Source organism: Trachypithecus francoisi, unplaced genomic scaffold (assembly GCF_009764315.1).
Source record: "Trachypithecus francoisi isolate TF-2019V2 unplaced genomic scaffold, Tfra_2.0 Contig00707, whole genome shotgun sequence".
Taxonomy (NCBI): domain Eukaryota; kingdom Metazoa; phylum Chordata; class Mammalia; order Primates; family Cercopithecidae; genus Trachypithecus; species Trachypithecus francoisi.
In genome coordinates, this window is record NW_022680835.1 from 1 (window position 1) to 20,161 (window position 20,161).

A 20,161-nucleotide genomic window follows, 5' to 3' on the forward strand; every position below is an offset into this window, starting at 1 on the left:
CGGCGTTGCCGGGCATGGTGACTCAGGCCTGTAATCCCAGCACTTTGGGAGACCAAGGCAGACAGATCACGAGGTCAGGAGTTCAAGACCAGCCTGACCAATATGGTGAAACCCCATCTCTACTAAAAATACAAAAATTAAAAATACAAAAAAATACAAAAGTGAGCATGGTGGCACACGCCTGTAGTCCCAGCTGCTCAGGAGGCTGCGGTAGGAGAATCACTTGAACCTGGGAGGTGGAGCTTGCAGTAAGTCAAGATTGCACCACTGCACTCCAGCCTGGGCGACGGAGCAAGACTGTCTCAAAAAAAAAAAAACAAAAAAAAAATTAGCCAGGTGTGGTGGCACGCACCTGTAGTCCCAGCTACTCAGGAGGCTGAAGTGGGAGAATTGCTTGAACCTGGGAGGCAGAGGTTGCAGTGAGCTGAGATTGCACGAGATGGCGCCACTGCACTCCAGTCTAGGTGACAGAGCCAGACTCTGTCTCAAAAAAAAAAAAAAAGCCAGGTGTGGTGGCCTGCGCCTGTACTCCCAGCTACTCGGGAGGCTGAGGCAGGAGAATTGTTTGAACCTGGGAGGTGGAGGTTGCAGTGAGCTAAGATTGCACCACTGCACTCCAGCCTGGACGACAGAGTGAGACTCCATCTCAAAAAAATAAAAAGAAGGCTAGGTGCGATGGCTCACACCTGTAATCCCAGCACTTTGGGAGGCCGAGGCGGGTAGGTTACGAGGTCAGGAGATTGAGACCATCCTGGTGAACACAGTGAAACCCTGTCTACTAAAAATACAAAAAATTAGCCGGGTGTGGTAGCACGCGCCTGTAGAAGCTACTCAGGAGTTTAAGGCAGGAGAGTTGCTTGATCCCGGGAGGCAGAGTTTGCAGTGAGCCGAGATCGCACCACTGCACTCCAGCCTAGGCAACAGAGCAAGACTCCATCTATAAAAAAGAAGAAGGGAGGCTGAGGCAGGAGAATGGCGTGAACCCAGGAGGCGGAGCTTGCAGTGAGCCGAGATCGCGCCACTGCACTCCAGCCTGGTGGACAGAGTGAGACTCTGTCTCAAAAAAAAAAAAAAAGAAGAAGAAGAGATGAGGGGGTCTCACTACGTTATGTTGCCCCAGCTGGTCTCAAACTCCTGGGCTCAAGTGATCCTCTCACCTTGGCCTTCTAAAGTACTGGGATTACAGGCATGAGCCACTGCACCTGGTCTACCTTGAACTTCAGATTTCTCACATCCCTCTCTCCCCAGCCTGCCCTTGTCAAGGATGCTGTTCCCTCCATGTGGTTAAGGCTTCTGCCTGGTTTTCTATCCTCATCGCAGTGCATCAGCAGCATCTCAGGAGTTGACCCCTCCTTGAAACCCTGGCTTCACTTGCTTTCTAGGGCACCATGCTCTTCTGATTTCCCTCACAGGTGTGCCTTCCCATTGGCTGGCCAGTTTCATTCACTCTCATTTCTTTGAGGTATCTGCACAATGTATCCTCCCTTCCACTTCATGTTTTCTTTTTCTTTTTTTTTTTTTTGAGATGGAGTCTAACTCTGTCGCCCAGGCTGGAGTGCAGTGGTGCAATCTCGGCTCACTGCAAGCCCCACCTACAGGTTCACGCCATTCTCCTGCCTCAGCCTCCTGAGTAGCTGGGACTACAGGCACCTGCCACCATGCCCGGCTAATTTTTTTTTGTATTTTTAGTAGAGACGGGTTTCGCCGTGTTAGCCAGGATGGTCTCCATCTCCTGATCTCATGATCCGCCCACCTCAGCCTCCCAAAGTGTTGGGATTACAGGCGTGAGCCACTGCGTCCAGCCCTTTTTTTTTTTTTTTTTTTTGAGACGCAGTCTCACTCTGTCGCCCAGGCTGGAATGCAGTGGCATGATCTCAGCCCACTGCAACCTCTGCCTTCTGGGTTGCAGCAATTCTCCTGCCACAGCCTCCCGAGTAGCTGTGATTACAGGTGCCTGCCACCATGCCCAGCTGATTTTTGTATTTTAGGTAGAGATGGAGTTTCACCATGTAGGCCAGGCTGATCTTGAACCCCTTATCTCAGGTGATCCACCCACCTTGACCTCCCAGAGTACTGGGATTACAGGCGTGAGCCACGGCTCCTGGCCCCCATTTCTGGTTTTCTAGCACCTATTAATACTTGACCTACTACATATATTATTTATTCTTAGTCTCCCCCAACTAAAACCTAAGCTCTATGGGGTTTGTTTTCTGTTCCTTCCTGTATCTCAGTGTGAAGTGCTCCCCACTTATTTGGCCCTCTCCAAATAGTTCTATTTTTATTTATTTATTTATTTTGAGATGGAGTCTTGCTTTGTCGTCCAGCCTGGAGTGTAGTGCTGCGATTTCAGCTCACTGCAACCTTTGCCTCCCAGGTTCAAGCTATTCTTTTGCCTCAGTCTCCTGAGTAGCTGGGACTACAGGCACACACTACCACGCTGGGCTAATTTTTGTATTTTTAGTAGAGACGGGGTTTCACCATATTGGTCAGGATGGTCTCGAACTTCTGACCTTGTAATCCGTCCGTCTCGGCCTCCCAAAGTGCTGGGATTATAGGCGTGAGCCACTGCGCCCAGCCTATTTTTTTTTGTTGAGTCGTAGTCTCACTCTGTCGCCCAAGCTGGAGTGCGGTGGCGCGATCTCAGCTCACTGCAACCTCTGCCTCTCGAGTTCAAGCAATTCTCCTACCTCAGCCTCCCAAGTAGCTGGGATTACAGGTCTGCATGACCACGGCTGGCTAACTTTTGTGTTTTTAGCAGAGATGGGGTTTTGCCATTTTGACCAGGCTGGTCTCAAACTCCTGACCTCAACTGATCTGCCCACCTTGGCCCCCAAAGTGCTGGGATTACAGGCACGAGGCACGATGCTCGGACCTCCCCAAATCCTTCTAGAATGAACAAAGCTCCACAAGAGATAGGCACCTGAATCCAGAGGAGCAGACACTACTTAGCCGTTGTCACAGATTTCTGCTCCCTTAGGAGCAGGAGAGGTGTCCAGGATGCTGTTGGGGCTTCTGGTCATATCTGGTCAGCCCTGCTCTGACTGAAGCTGCAGCTGGGGCTCATGGTTCTGTACCCTGGGTCACTCTTCCCAACCTCTCTCACCATGTTGTCCAGGCTGGTCTCAAACTCCTGACCTCAACTGATTCGCCCACCTTGGCCCCCAAAGTGCTGGGATTATAGGCATGGAATTACATGGATTACAGTTTCCTGGAATGTACCAAGTTAACTACGCCTAAGTTCCAGGTTCAAGCTCTGTTTTTGTGAGGATTCAAGCTAAGGCAGTGAGTACTGGAGGTAGCACTAGAAGACAGACCTAGGGATAGGAATCTAAAAGTGGGTCACTTACCATTCAGAAGGCAACAAAGAGACACACACACACACACACACACACACAGAGTTGGTGATAACCTCCCTGTGTCCCGAAGCATAAGGCTCTTACCTGTGCTTGATAGATAGGAGTTGAAGAGAAAGCTTGGTTTATGCAGTAGCTTTGGCACTTGAAAGACGTGGAAGCAGCTGCTGTTGCAAGGATTATGGAGGTGGCTAGCTTTTCTAAATCACCTTAGAAGCTTTGAAGCAAGAGAATGAAAGATGCAGTTCAGCCTGCTATCTACTCAGAGGATGCTGTGAAAGCCAGGAACTCTCCCAAGACAACGTGTAAAGAAAACGTGGCTTCCGTGGCCAGTAGGCAGAGCATGCTGAAAATGAGAACCAAGATTTCATCACAAGGGCGGCAGAGCTGCAAAAGACACTTGTACATCCTCAGCAGTTTTCCTGTACTAAAGTGGGGGCTTTTATTGTTTTTATTTTTGTAGAGACGGGGGATCTTGCTGTGTTCCTCAGGCTGGTTTCGAACTCCTGGCCTCAATTGATCCTCCTGCCATGGCCTCTCAAACTTCTGGGATTACGGGCGTGAGCCACAGTACTCGACCCTTTGGGGGCTTTTAAAGGGAAGAAATGGACCCTGAAGCCTGACATGGGATGTTTGAGTGGATGTACCAAAGAACCTTGAGTCCCCAGAGTCCCCTGAAGTATCCTGGCCAGCAGAAGCTGCCTTCTTCCCATTGATAGAGGAGGACAGCTTCAGCCACCCTGGAGACAGTGCCGAGATTTCCCCGTTATAGGTGAGTGCCCTGTAAGATAACACTAATCCTCCTCAAGATCCACCTCCTGTCTGCCTCCAGACCAATAAGCAGGATCACATCTCAGCATATCCCAAGCAGTGAAATATTTCCTACCCTAGGAGGAAATCACTCAGTTGCCCAAAAAGGTGCAGGACGGCCGGGCGCGGTGGCTCAAGCCTGTAATCCCAGCACTTTGGGAGGCCGAGACGGGCGGATCACGAGGTCAGAAGATCGAGACCATCCTGGCTAACATGGTGAAACCCCGTCTCTACTAAAAATACAAAAAAAAAAACTAGCCGGGCGACGTGGCGGGCGCCTGTAGTCCCAGCTACTCGGGAGGCTGAGGCAGGAGAATGGCGTGAACCCGGGAGGCGGAGCTTGCAGTGAGCTGAGATCCGGCCACTGCACTCCAGCCTGGGCGGCAGAGCGAGACTCCGTCTCAAAAAAAAAAAAAAGGTGCAGGACCTGAGAGAACACTTGTGGGAGCGGTTGTGAGGGTACCAGATCTAGAGGCGGTACCAGATCCAGGCCAGGGACGGGGGGAGCAATAGAAGACCGATAGGGCATTGATTGACAAGGGTGCATCCCCTAAGACTCAGGATTTAAAGTCCTGTCAAAGGACACCTGGAGCTTGTCTTCATGCCAGATGGCTCCCAGAAGCTTGGACACCATAGTGGCCTACTGTTAATGAGGTAGAGATGAAGGCTAGGCCGGGCGCAGTGGCTCTCACCTGTAATCCCAGCACTTTGGGAGGCCGAGGCGGGCAGATCACGAGGTCAGGAGATCGAGACCATCCTGGCTAACACGGTGAAACACCATCTCTACTAAAGAATACAAAAAATTAGCCGGGCGTGGTGACAGGCGCCTGTAGTCCCAGCTACCTGGGAGGCTGAGGCAGGAGAATGACCTGAACCCGGGAGGCGGAGGTTGCAGTAAGCCGAGATCGCGCCACTGCACTCCAGCCTGGGCAACAGAGCCAGACTCTGTCTCAAAAAAAAAAAAAAAGAGATGAAGGCTCAGGGAAGTGGGAATATTAGAATGGATTTATTACATGAGACCAGAAGGTGTTGCATGGAGCTGCCCTTCACTAAGGCAATGCAGAATGTGGACGTGAGGGGGCACTGGTGTCAGAAAGCTGGTGCTGGCTGTGCTTTGTGGCTAGGAGATGCTGCCATGGAACTTGGCTTCTTAGTGTCTTGGGGATGACACAATTCTGGAATGGCATTTAACCGTTCTGGATGGCAACATTTAACCCTCAGAAGCCAAGAGGGCATTCTTATCATACTGTGCAGCAAGACTGGAATGGCAACTGTGGGAGGGGGAGTGCTGCTCAGGGGTCTATGGCAATGACAATAACAGGTCATTGATGGGTAGCTAACCAAAGAAAGGGAGGCAGACGGTGACTGACAGAAAAGTTTGGAAACAAGGACGAGGGTCATGCTGGAGAGATCTGACAGTCTTCCTCTGACAGTGCCACACCCCTTTGGGAAAGACAGGAAAACCTTTATATTAACTGAAATTCAGTTTCTACCACTACAGTAGAGTGGCAGGTTTGACCTACAGATTGAATTATACAAAGATATTTTAGGCCAGGTGCAGTGGGTCACGCCTGTAATCCCAACCCTTTGGGAGGTTAAGGCAGGAAGATTGCTTGAAGCAAGAAGTTCAAGACCAGCTTGGGCAGTATAATGAGACCCCCATCTCTAAAAAAAGAAAATCAGAGAAAAAGACATTTGTTTTGTTTTGTTTTGTTTTGTTTTGTTTTTGAGAGAGTCTCGCTCTGTCGCCCAGGCTGGAGTGCAATGGTATGATCTCAGCTCACTGCAACCTCTGCCTCCCAGATTCAAGCGATTCTCCTGCCTCAGCCTCCCAAATAGCTGGGATTACAGGTGCCCGCCACCATGCCTGGCTAATTTTTTGTACTTTTAGTAGCATTTCACTGTGTTGGCCAGGATGATCTCGATCTCCTGATCTCATGATCCACCTGCCTCAGCCTCCCCAAGTGCTGGGATTACAGGCATCAGCCACCGCGTCCAGCTGAAAGAAAAACATTTTAAAACCATTTGAGAATGTGGAGTGAGAGCTGTGCCAGCCACATGGACTAAGGAGGAGGCCAGGCAGTAGGAGATGCTAAGGAATGGCCTGCGGGGAAGTAAATGTGATGTGTGCGTCGGAAGCAGGCTCAGCGAGCCCAGTGATGAGACCAGGACCTCAACCTGCAGCTAAGCACTCTGAAGCCCCTAATACAGGTGGCAGGTGGCATCTGGGACTATAACAAATGGCAGTAAAAACTGTCAGTGGCGGCTGGGGTGGCAGCTCAAGCCTGTAATCCCAGCACTTTGGGAGACGGAGGCGGACGGATCACTTGAGGTCAGGAGTTCAAGACCAGCCTGGGCAACTTGGTGAAGCCCCATCTCTACTAAAAATACAAAAAACTAGCCGAGCGTGGTGGCACACACCTGTAGTCCCAGCAACTCTTTTAGGCTGAGGCAGGAGAATCGCTTGAACCCGGGAGGCGGAGGTTGCAGTAAGACGAGATCACACCACTGCACCCCAGCCTGGGCAACAGAATGAGACTCGGTCTCCAAAAAAAAAAAATTGTCAGTGGCAATTGTACAGGGATGGTTGTCCAGAATGGAATATTAGCCAGAAAAGCACAAGAAGTACAACTCTTAAGAGGAAAAACTGACCTTGCAAAGCCCAGGACAGAAGTCCTTGAGGCTGGGTGCAGTGGCTCACGCGTGTAATCCCAGCACTTTGGGAGGCTGAGGCGGGCAGATCACCTGAGGTCAGGAGTTCAAGACCAGCCTGGCCAACATGATGAAACCCCGTCTCTACTAAAAATACAAAAGTTAGCCAGGTGTTGTGGCATCCAGCTGTAGTCCCAGCTACTTGGGAGGCTGAGGTAGGAGAATCGCTTGAACCTGGGAGGTGGAGGTTGCAGTAAGCCAAGACTGTGCCACTGCACTCCAGCCTGGGTGACAGTGTGAGACTCTACCTCAAAAAAAAAAAAAAAAAACAACAACAACAAAGAAAAACAGCCTGAGCAACATGGCCAGACTCCATCTTTAAAAAAAAATTTTTTTTTAATTAGCCAGATATAGTGGCATGCACCTGTGGTCCCAGCTACTCTGGAGGCTGAGGCTTGAACCTGGGAGGTTGAGGCTGCAGTGAGCTATGATCACACCACTGCACTCCAGCCTGGGCAAAAGAGCAGGACCCTGTCTCAAAAAAGTAAAAAGTAACTATAAAAGGTGCTTGAGAGAGCATGGGCAGGGTAAAAAGGATGAAAAACATATGCGACTGTGCCACAGCCACAGGTCCCATGGAGGACCCACGCATTGGCCTTGTGTTGGCCAGGATGGGGCTGTGCCCTCCTCCACAGGGGTCCCAGGGTGTCTGATTACAGCTAGCAGGGTGTTCTCCAGAAAACCACCTGCCTGCCCCGTGTCTGGCCAGGATCACAGTGTTCACAACCACAGTCCCCACTTCTCTTTTTTTTTTTGAGATGGAGTCTCCCTCTGTGGCCTAGGCTGGAGTACAGTGGCACAATCTCGGCTCACTGCAAGCTCCGCCTCCCGGGTTCACGCCATTCTCCTGCCTCAGCCTCCCAAGTAGCTGGGACTATAGGCACCCGCCACCATGCCCGGCTAATTTTTTGTATTTTTTTAGTAGAGACAGTGTTTCACTGTGTTAGCCAGGATGGTCTCGATCTCCTGACCTTGTGATCCGCCCGCCTTGGCCTCCCAAAGTGCTGGGATTACAGGCGTGAGCCACCGCGCCCGGCCCACAGTCCCCACTTGTCTATTTTTCCTGCCTGCGTCTTGCTCAGCTCTGAATGGCTTCCCACTGTGCACTTTAATCTTGCTCCTGCCAGACATGGTGGCACATAGCTGTGGTCCCAGCTACTTGGGAGCCTCAGATGGGAGGATGGTTTGAGCCCAGGAGTTTGAGGCTGCAGTGAGTCATGATTGTGCCCCTGCACTCCAGCCTGGGCAACTAAGGGAGACCCTATCTCTAATTAAAAAAAAAAAAAAAAAAAGACCTAGCAGTGTCCACACATCTACCCAGTTCATCTTGTGACTTGTGACTGCAGGGGTATTTCCCAGCAGGGGAGTGCCATGCTTTTCCTCTCTGCCTGGTGGATGGGGACAGTCAGGCTGGTCCCACTTTGGGGCCCTTCCATCACCCAGGCTCTGGTTCAAGGCATAGTGTAGCCCTGTCTCCTGGAGTTCCAGCTGGAGCAGCCACTGCTTCGCTGGGCAGGAGGATAAGGGACATGAGAAGGTGGCCCCACATCAGGGCTGACAATGGAGGTTGCTCTGGCAGGTCTCTGCTCTGGCCTGGGGGCCTCATGTCTGCTCCTCAGCCCAGGTGGTGGCTAGATGGGCAGCATCACCACAGGTCTGGGGCCTGGATCTCAGCCTGTCAGAAGTATGAAAGTCACACAAGGAACTCCTTGACCCTGCCACGGCTGTTGCCACAGTAATGCCTCCCTGGTCCCGTTTGCAGCTATACAGAGAGATGGGGACATCAGTACCCTGCAGACAGAGGGGAAATGGCCTATGCAAACCCAGTACAAAGCATATTTTAAAACCTATGGTAATAATTAACCCTAGCCCAGCGCAGTGGGGCCCACCTGTAGTCCTTGTAGTCCTAGTCACTCCGAAGGCTGAGTTGGGAGGACCACTTGAGCCCAGCAGTTCAAGGCTGCAGTAAGCTATGATTGCTATGGGCTACAAGCAAGACCCCATCTTAAAAACCCCAAAAAACCTTGCTCCTGCCTCAACCATCAATTCCGACACTTGCGTGTTGGTCTCAACTCTCCTATGACACTCCTGAGACATTCCCACCCTTAATGATGCCCCTGGCCTGGTCTGGAAGCACCCCTTCTCTGCATGGCCTTGCTTGCTGCCTATGCTCACACATGTCAAAAAGAGACTCCAGGCCAGGCACGGTGGCTCACGCCTGTAACCTGAACACTTTGGGAGGTTGAGGTGGGCGGATCACTTGAGGTCAGGAGTTTGAGACCAGCCTGGCCAACATGGTGAAAGCCCGTCTTTATTAAAAATACAAAAATTAGGCTGGGCGTGGTGGCTCATGCCTGTAATCCCAGCTACTCGGGAGGCTGAGGCAGGAGAATGGCGTGAACCCGGGAGGCGGAGGTTGGAGTGAGCCGAGATCGCACCACTGCACTCCAGCCTGGGTGACAGCGAGACTCCGTCTCAAAAAAAAAAAAAAAAAAAATTAGCTGGGCATGTTGGTGTGCACCTGTAATCCCAGCTTCTTGGAAGGCTGAGGCAGAGAATCACTTAAACCCAGGAGGCAGAGGTTGCAGTGAGCCAAGATCGTACCACCTGCACTCCAGCCTGTGTGACAGAGTGAGACTGTGTCTTAAAAAAAAAAAAAAGAAAGAAAAAGAAAAGAAGGTCTAGATAACTTAGAAGCCTGGCCGAGTTCTCTCCCATATGCACATGGGAAATAATGGCCACAGAAGCCTGGTGGCCACCAGAGTGGACTGTGCAGGGACCAAAGGCCCATGACAGCCTGCTGGGTCTCCAGGAACGGTGGAAAGAAGGAAGCCTATGCTGAGACGGGATTGGCGGCGAGTGGGGCCGGGGAGCATGAGTGGCCCAGGCTGGGCCTCCACAGGCTGCCCCTGGAGCCACAGAGCAAGGGCTTTGGCCCCTGCCACACTGGGAACCATGGTCAGTGGTGTGTCTGCTGCTTTCTGTTCCCTCCTAAGATACCGCACATATAAAAACCTAACAATACTGTAATATCAAACGCTTAGTTCGTTTTCTCCCAGTCCTGTGTATGTGCTGAGAAGGGAAAGGCAGGTGGCAGGGGCAGTGGGAGCTGGGACTCGCAAACCTCAAGCAGACCTGGCGGGGAGACAGAGAGATCAACCAGTCACAATGCGAGGTCTTCATTTGCCTCTTGATTCAAACAAACCTAACAAAACAGAACAACATATACCACCAACAACGGCAACACATAAGACAACTGGAGAAGAGTGAAAATGGACCAAATATTTTCTTTTTTTTTTTTTTTGAGACAGACTCTCGTTCTGTCACCCAGGCTTGGGTGCAGTGGCGCAATCTCGGTTCACTGCAACTTCTGCCTCCTGGGCTCAAGCTATTCTCCTGCCTCAGCCTCCCAAGTAGCCAGGACTACAGGCACCGCCACCACGCCCGGCTAATTTTTGTATTTTTTAGTAGAGATAGGGTTTCACCATATTGGCCAGGCTGGTCTCCAACTCCTGATCTCATGATCAGCTCGCCTCAGCCTCCAAAAGTGCTGGGATTACAGGCATGAGCCACCGTACCTGGCCAGACCAAATATTTTCTATTGCAGTATTCTTAGATTCTATTGCAGTATTGTTAGATGCATGCGTGACATGTACAGATCAGGATTATGGGATTTTAAAAATTCTTATCTTTTGGAGATATTACTAGAGTATTTACAGATAAAGGGATATGACGTCTACCATTTGTTTCCAAGTAGTCTAGGATGTCAGTAGAGAAAGTGGGTGGGCCTATATATGAAAAAAGTTTGGTAATCAATTATTCTAGAAACTGGATGATGAGTGCCTGTAATTCCAGCACTTTGGGAGGCTGAGGTGGGCGGATCACAAGGTCAGGAGATGGAGACCATCCTGGCCAACATGGTGAATGAAGCCCCATCTCTACTAAAAATACAAAAAATTAGCTGGGCATGGTGGCAGGTGCCTGTAGTCCCAGGTACTCGGGAGGTTGAGGCAGGAGAATCACTTGAATCCGGGAGGTGGAGGTTGCAGTGAGCCAAGATAGCACCACTACACTCTGGCAACAGAGGGAGACTCCATCTCAAAAAAAACCAAAAAGGAACTGGGTGATGAGTACATGAGGGTTTATAATACTGTTCTCACTAATTTTGTTTATGGTTGGGTATTTTCCATAATAACATTTTTTTCAGGCCGGGGGCAGTGGCTCATGCCTGTAATCCCAAAACCTTGGGAGGCCGAGGCAGGCAGATCACCTGAAGTCGGGAGTTTGAGACCAGCCTGACCAACATAGAGAAACGCTGTCTCTACTAAAACTACAAAATTAGCCAGGCATGGTGGCGCATACCTGTAATCCCAGCTACTTGGGAGGCTGAGGTAGGAGAATCACTTAAACCCGGAGGTGGAGGTTGTGGTGAGCCGAGATCGTGCCATTGTACTCCAGCCTGGGCAACAAGAGCGAAACTCCATCTCAAAAAAAAAAAAAATTTTTTTTCATTGGCTGGGTGTGGTGGCTCATGCCTATAATCCAAGCACTTTGGGAGGCTGAGGCAGGCAGATCACCTGAGGTCAGGAGTTCAAGACTAGCCTGACCAACATGGTGAAACCCCATCTCTACTAAAAATACAAAAATTAACTGGGCACGGTGGTCCGTGCCTGTAGTCCCAGCTGCTCAGGAGGCTGAGGCAGGAGAATCACTTGAACCTGGGAGGCAGAGGTTGCAGTGAGCTGAGATTGTGCCATTGCACTCCAGTCTGGGTGACAGAGCAAGACTCTGTCTCAGAAAAAAAAAAAAAAAAAAGAAAGAAAATCACCCTCAGTTCCCTCAGAAAGATAGAAGCAATTTAATTCGAAGTCAGCAACCAGAAAGCCAAATGCAGAAAACTCTACAAATTATTAGCAAACCAAATTCAACAATGTATTGAAGTTGCAATTTGTCATGAGCAAGCTGAGTTTATCCTAGGAATACAAAGGTGACTAATGTTAGGGAAAAAATCTATAAATATAAATATAACATAAACAGATTAAAAGAGAAAAAGCAGGCTGGGTACAGAGGCTCACACCTGTAATTCCAGCATTTTGAGAGGCTGAGGTGGGCAGATCACTTGGGTCCAGGAGTTTGAGACCAGCCTGGGCAACATGGCAAAACCCCATCTCTACAAAAAAATACAAAAAATTAGCCTGGCATGGTGGCATGTGCCTGTAGCCCCATCTACCTGGGAGGCTGATGTGGAAGAATCAGTTGGGCACAGGAGGTTGAGGCTGCAGTGAGCTGTGATTTAACCACTGCACTTCAGCCTGGGAAACAAATCAAGACCCTGTCTCAAAACAAACAAACAAAAAAAAACAAAGGAAAGAAAATAAAAATGAGAAAAGTCATACGATCTCAACAGATACAGAAAAATCATTTGAGGCCAGGTGTGGTGGCTCATGCCTGTAATCCCAGCACTGTGGGCGGCCAAGGCGGCTGAATCACTTGAGGTCAGGAGTTTGAGACCAGCCAGGGCAACATAAGACCCTGATTCTACTAACAAAAAATCAGCCAGGCAGGGTGGCATATGACTGTACTCCCAGCTACTCGGGAGCTTGAGGTGGGAGGATCACTTGAGTCCAGAAGGTCAAGGCTGCAATGAGCTGTGATCCTGCCAGTACACTCCAACCTGGGTGACAGAGCGAGATCCTGTCTCAAAAAACAAACAACAACAACAAAAGGCTGGGCACAATGGTTCACGCCTGTAATCCCAGCACTTTGGGAGGCCAAGCCCGGTGGATCATGTGAGGCCAGGAGTTCGAGACCAGCCTGGGCAAGTTGGTGAAAACCCATCTCTAGTAAAAATACAAAAATAAGTCAGGTGTGATGGCACGCGTTACTTGGGAGGCTGGGGCACGAGTTGCTTGAACCCAGGAGGCGGAGGTTGCAGTGAGCCGAGATCGTGCCACTGCACTCCAGCTTGAGCAACAGAGGAAGCCTCTGTCTCAAATAAATAAATACTACAATTTGTTTATCCATTCACTTGTTGCTGGAAATTATTTATGTTGTTCCCAGGTTTGGCTATTATAAATAAAGCTGTCTCATGTCTATAATCGCAGCACTTTGAGAGCCTGAGGCAGCAGAATCATTTGAGCCCAGGAGTTTGAGACCAGCCTGGGCAACAAATTGAGACCCTCTCTAAAAAAATAAAAATTAGCCAGACGCATGGGCGCGGTGGTTCACACCTGTAATCCTAGCACTTTGGGAGGCTGATGTGGGCAGATTACTGAGGTTGGGAGTTCAAGACCAGCCTGGCCAACATTGTGAAACCCCGATTCCACTAAAAATGTAAAAAACCAGCCATGTGCAGTGGCGTGCACCTGTAATCCCAGCTACTCAGGAGGCTGAGGCAGAAGAATCACTTGAACCCAGGAAAGCGGAGGCTGCAGTGAGCCGAGATTGCACCACTGCACTCCAGCCTGGGCTACAGAGTGAGACGACTTCTCAAAAAGAAAAAAAAAATGGCTGGGCGCGGTGGCTCACGCCTGTAAGCCCAGCACTTTGGGAGACCAAGGAGGGCAGATCACAAGGTCAGGAGACCAAGACCATCCTGGCTAACACGGTGAAACTCTGTCTTTACTAAAAACACAAAAAATTAGCTGAGCGGGCATGGTGTCGTGTGCCTGTAGTTCCAGCTACTTGGGAGGTTGAGGCAGGTAAATGCCCGGAACCCAGGAGTCAGAGGTTGCAGTGAGCCGAGATTGCATCACTGAACTCCAGCCTGGGCAATAGAGCAAGATTCCGTCTCTAAATAAATAAATAAAATAGCCAGACACAGTGGTATATGCCTATAGTCCTAGCTACTGGGGAAGCTGAGGCAGGAGGATGGCTTGAGCCCAGGAGTTCCAGGCTGCAGTGAGCCATGATTGCACCATTGCACTCCAGTCTAGGTGACAGAGTGAGACACTGTCTCAAAAAAAAAAAAAAAAAAAAAAAGAACTGCTTTGAGTTCTTTTGGGTATATACACAGAAGCGGGATTACCAGATCGTATAATTCTATGTTAAATATTTTGAGGAACCTCCATACCATTTTCCACAGCAGCTGTATCTTTTTCCATTCCCACCAACAGTGCACAAGGGTTCCAACTTCTCCACATCCTTACAACACTTATTTTCCTTTTTTTTAATTTCTTTTTTTGAGACGGAGTTTCACTCTTGTCACCCAGGCTGGAGTGGAATGGCACGATCTTAGCTCACTGCAACCTCCATCTCCCGGGTTTAAGTGATTCTCCTGCCTCAGCCTCCTGAGTAGCAGAGATTACAGGTGCCTGCCACCACGTCCAGCTAATTTCTGTATTTTCTTAGTAGAGATGGTGGGGGTTTCACCATGTTAGCCAGGCTGGTCTTGAACTCCTGACCTCAGGTGATCCACCCGTCTTGGCCATCCAAAGTGCTGAGATTACAGACATGAGCCACTGCGCCCAGCCAACACTTGTTATTTTCTGTTGTTTTAACACTAGCCATCCTGATGGGTGTGAGGTGGTACCCCACTGTGGTTTTGTGTTTCCTGTCTTTCATTCATACAATTAATACTGCAATGAGGTTGGGAGTGGTGGCTCACTTTGGGAGGCTGAGGCGGGCGAATCACCTGAAGTCAGATCACCTGAGGTCAGGAGTTCAAGACTAGCCTGACCAACATCAAGAAACCCCATCTCTACTAAAAATATAAAATTAGCCGGGCGTGGTAGCACATGCCTGCAATCCCAGCTACTCGGGAGCCTGAGGCATGAGAATCCCTTGAACCAGGGCGGTGGAGGTTGTGGTGAGCCGAGATCGCGCCATTGTACTCCAGCCTGGGCAACAAGAGGGAAACCCCGTCTAAAAAAAAAAATTAGCCAGACGCATGGGCGCGGTGGTTCACACCTGTAATCCTAGCACTTTGGGAGGCTGATGTGGGCAGATTACTGAGGTTGGGAGTTCAAGACCAGCCTGGCCAACATTGTGAAACCCCGATTCCACTAAAAATGTAAAAAACCAGCCATGTGCAGTGGCGTGCACCTGTAATCCCAGCTACTCAGGAGGCTGAGGCAGAAGAATCACTTGAACCCAGGAAAGCGGAGGCTGCAGTGAGCCGAGATTGCACCACTGCACTCCAGCCTGGGCTACAGAGTGAGACGACTTCTCAAAAAGAAAAAAAAAATGGCTGGGCGCGGTGGCTCACGCCTGTAAGCCCAGCACTTTGGGAGACCAAGGAGGGCAGATCACAAGGTCAGGAGACCAAGACCATCCTGGCTAACACGGTGAAACTCTGTCTTTACTAAAAACACAAAAAATTAGCTGAGCGGGCATGGTGTCGTGTGCCTGTAGTTCCAGCTACTTGGGAGGTTGAGGCAGGTAAATGCCCGGAACCCAGGAGTCAGAGGTTGCAGTGAGCCGAGATTGCATCACTGAACTCCAGCCTGGGCAATAGAGCAAGATTCCGTCTCTAAATAAATAAATAAAATAGCCAGACACAGTGGTATATGCCTATAGTCCTAGCTACTGGGGAAGCTGAGGCAGGAGGATGGCTTGAGCCCAGGAGTTCCAGGCTGCAGTGAGCCATGATTGCACCATTGCACTCCAGTCTAGGTGACAGAGTGAGACACTGTCTCAAAAAAAAAAAAAAAAAAAAAAGAACTGCTTTGAGTTCTTTTGGGTATATACACAGAAGCGGGATTACCAGATCGTATAATTCTATGTTAAATATTTTGAGGAACCTCCATACCATTTTCCACAGCAGCTGTATCTTTTTCCATTCCCACCAACAGTGCACAAGGGTTCCAACTTCTCCACATCCTTACAACACTTATTTTCCTTTTTTTTAATTTCTTTTTTTGAGACGGAGTTTCACTCTTGTCACCCAGGCTGGAGTGGAATGGCACGATCTTAGCTCACTGCAACCTCCATCTCCCGGTTTAAGTGATTCTCCTGCCTCAGCCTCCTGAGTAGCAGAGATTACAGGTGCCTGCCACCACGTCCAGCTAATTTCTGTATTTTCTTAGTAGAGATGGTGGGGGTTTCACCATGTTAGCCAGGCTGGTCTTGAACTCCTGACCTCAGGTGATCCACCCGTCTTGGCCATCCAAAGTGCTGAGATTACAGACATGAGCCACTGCGCCCAGCCAACACTTGTTATTTTCTGTTGTTTTAACACTAGCCATCCTGATGGGTGTGAGGTGGTACCCCACTGTGGTTTTGTGTTTCCTGTCTTTCATTCATACAATTAATACTGCAATGAGGTTGGGAGTGGTGGCTCACTTTGGGAGGCTGAGGCGGGCGAATCACCTGAAGTCAGATCACCTGAGGTCAGGAGTTCAAGACTAGCCTGACCAACATCAAGAAACCCCATCTCTACTAAAAATATAAAATTAGCCGGGCGTGGTAGCACATGCCTGCAATCCCAGCTACTCGGGAGCCTGAGGCATGAGAATCCCTTGAACCAGGGCGGTGGAGGTTGTGGTGAGCCGAGATCGCGCCATTGTACTCCAGCCTGGGCAACAAGAGGGAAACCCCGTCTAAAAAAAACAAAACACCACAAAACTGTAATGAAAAGTCTTGAGTATAAGGTAGGGTGCTCAGTCTTCCTCCTAATCACAGAAATGCAAAATAAAAATTAAAAATAAACTAAGAGCCATCCCGGCCAACATGGTGAAACCCCATCTCTACTAAATCTCTATTAAAAATACAAAAATTAGGGCCATGTACTGTGGCTCATGCCTGTAATCCCAGCACTTTGGGAGGCTGAGGCGGGTGGATCACGAGGTCAAGAGATTGAGACTATCCTGGCCAACATAGTGAAACCCTGTCTCTACTAAAAATACAAAAAATTAGCCAGGCATGGTGATGGACACCTGTAGTCCCAACTACTCGGGAGGCTGAGGCAGGAGAATCACTTGAACCCAGGAGGTGGAGGTTACAGTGAGCCGAGACTGAGCCACCGCACTCCTGCCTGGGCGACAGAGCAAGATCCTGTCTCAAAAACAAAGAGGCCGGGGGCGATGGCTCATGCCTGTAATCCCAGTACTTTGGGAGGCCGAGGTGGGTGGATCACCTGAGGTCAGGAGTTCGAGACCAGCCTGGCCAACATTGTGAAATCCCATCTCTACTAAAAATACAAAAATTGGCCAGGTGTGGCGCATGCCTGTAATCCCAGCTTCTCAGGAGGCTGAGACAGGAGAGTCGCTTGAACCCGGGAGGCAGAGGTTGCAGTGAGCCGACATGGAGCCACTGCACTTCAGCCTGGGAGAGGAGACTCCGCCTCAAAAAAATAAAAATAAAAAAAAATCTCTGCTCACCTGAGGGATTAGCAAAAACCCAAGAGTTTGCAACATCCACTGCCAGCAAGGCTGTGGGCAGGCACTCACATAAAACTGCTGAAGAGAATGTACAATGGAAAAATGCCTACATAAGGAGATTTGACAACGGGGAGCAAAACCGCGTGTGCCTTCACCCTCTGACCAGGCAATTCCACTTCACAGAATGGCTCTCAAACACGCATCCCCCGTCACAAATAGCCCTGAGATAAGGCGCCTGGTAGTCACTGTGTGTGCTTTCCTCTGGGCCCCTTCCCACAGGTGGCTACTGAGGTCATTTTATCAGACCCCCTGGGCTCACCTTTTACTCCATCCTGCACAGGGCAGTCTGGGCAGGCTCTGGCCGGCTTCGCACAGCTGCCACTGCACACACTCTCCCTTCAGAGCAGTGCTGGAGGACGGCTCAGGAGTCAGTGCACACATCCCTCCTGTCCTTGGGGCCGGACAGCCACCGCGCGGGGACACCCTTCGGTCAGGAGGAGCGCTGGTGTTGGCTCCACTCGCCGGGTCGCCCAGCGCCCTTCACTTCCCAATCAACTCCCCACAGCCGCCGCTTTCACGGGAAGCCAAGCCAAGCCAAGTCACCTACGGCACGTGCACTGGGTCAAAATAATACACGTTTGTACATGCGCCAGACGGTATGTTTCGTACTTAAAAGAGCAGGGTTGGAAATGGAAGCCTCACCCTGCTTCCCCGCGCCAGGGCCGCCTTCCCCGCGGTGCGCGGGAGCTCGGGGAGCGCGCGCCCCCTGCCGGCCGGCCGGAGAGCGGGGCGGGTTTCGCGCCCTCGGTGCCCTGCTAGAGCTTGGAATTGCTTTGGTTGTTCCCGCGGGAGGCTGCTTTGAGGTTCTAAGTGACTCCCCGTTCCCCGGGTGCCTCGCCGTCGAGGAGCCCAAAGCTTGTCCATCTCCAGCGCTGGATGAGGCTCCCCTAGTTTTCCTTCTGCCCAGATACCCTGTACTGTCACACAGGTTGTGCTGATGGCGTGGGACCGGGACTGCACTTGCACGTGGCCTGGAGCTCACTTCCGCGCTCCTCGCTGGACCTCTGACTGCGCAGGTCTCTGAGCTTGTTTCTTGGAGACTTGGGATAGCTGGGAGGCCCCATGAGAGCGAGACAGTGAAGCTACCAGCAGTGGGGTCTGGTTCTGATGTAGCCATTGACCCCAACTTGCACAGCTGAGCTTGCACATTCCTCCTCTCCTCCCCAGCCCCTGCCCCCAGCTGTGGCTGCCCCATGTCCTCTCCAGACCACCCCACACAGCTGTGGCTGCCCTCCCAGTCTCCCTCTTTCACCGCTCTGTGTGGTTTTGTCCTGTGCTTGTTCCTGACACAAGGGCTTCGCTTTACCTTTCGTTTTTATTTTTCTAATTTTAATTTTTTTTTTTTTTTTTTTTTGAGACAGTTTCTCTTTTGTTGCCTACGCTGGAATGCAATGGCGCACTTTCGGCTGACAGCAACTTCTGCCTCCCGGGTTCAAGCGATTGATTCTCCTGCCTCAGCCTTCTGAGTAGCTGAGACTATAGGCATGTACCACCATGCCCGGCTAATTTCGTAGTTTTAGTAGAGCAGCGTTTCTCCATGTTGATCAGGCTGGTCTCGAACTCCTGACCTCAGGGGATCCGCCTGCATCAGCCTCCCAAAGTGCTAGGATTACAGGCCTGAGCCACAGCGCCTGGCCTTTTATACTCGCCTAGGGCTAAAAGGAAGTCTTACATTAGTCAAACTCACCAGATTCAGTAAAAACTAAACTCTAAAATAATTATTTGAGACCGGTGTGGTGGCTCACGCCTGTAATCCCAACAGGGGCCGGGCACCGTGGCTCATGCCTGTAATCCCAGCACTTTGGGAGGCCCAGGCGGGCGGACCACAAGGTCAAGAGATCGAGACCATCCTGGCCAATAAAGGGGGAACCCCGTCTCTACTAAAAATACAAAAATTAGCTGGGCATGATGGCTTGCACCTGTAGTCCCAGCTACTCAAGAGGCTGAGGTAGAATTGCCTGAACCCGGGAGGCGGAGATTGCAGTGAGCCAAAATCATGCCACTGACTCCAGCCTGGTGACAGAGTGAGACTCCGTCTCAAAAAAAACAAAACAAACAAAACAAAACAAAACAAAACAAAAAAACCAGCCCAGGAAACAAAACGAGTCTTCGTCTCTATAAAAAATTTAAAATAATTACTTGGGTGTGGTGGCACCCACTTGTGGTCCCGGCCTGTTGGGAAGTTGAGATGGGAGGAGAGCTTGGGCCCAGGAGTTGGAGGCTCCAGTGAACTATGATTGTGCCACTGGACTCCAGCCTGGGTGACACAGCAAGATCCCATTTCTAAAAAATAATTAAAATAAAATAAAATAGTTATCTGTCAAATTTCAGGACCAAAAGTGTAGGTCTTGTCAGTCAATAGACACAGCGGTGAGTGGGGGAAACCCTGGAGGAAAGGTGTGGAAGGGGAGAAGGGCAAGGGCTTTGGTGTATTTGGGTGTCACTGAGGAGGCCCAGCTCTCTGGTACACTGCCATCACCTCCTGACTGATTGATTAGGTGAGGATGGACCAAGGTAAATGGTTCAAAGGCTAAATGAAATTTAGCTGTGCTACCAAGAAGGTGCTCTATTTTTAGTGCAAGAGGCATTTTGTCTTCAATGTGTATAAATATATATTTTTTCAATGTGTATATAACATAAACACAGACACACTGCCAAGGGTGGTCTTTCCTGTAGTTCACTGATATTTCTGATTCTTTTCCTTCTAGGCCTATGGGAAGGTTTTTCATTCCTGGCATCTTGAGGAAAGGTTTGGCCATGTGACTTATATGACTAATGAAATGTTGGCAGAAGGAATGTGTGTCACTTCTGGGCAAAAGCCTTTAAGAGCCATAGTGATGAATCCAGATGGCAGAGGCGTCATTCACCTCCTGTAGTATGAGCTGTGAGAAATAAACCTTGTCATGT

The 20,161-nt window shown here is 50.1% G+C and overlaps 1 long non-coding RNA gene across 1 annotated transcript; it reads left to right on the forward strand.

Annotated features, from left to right (window-relative positions):
* Nucleotides 1–3,833: 3,833 nt before the first annotated feature.
* On the forward strand, nucleotides 3,834–20,161 carry LOC117087950. The gene is made up of 2 exons (XR_004438953.1): nucleotides 3,834–4,125; nucleotides 19,963–20,161. It is a non-coding gene; the product is annotated as an uncharacterized LOC117087950 (long non-coding RNA).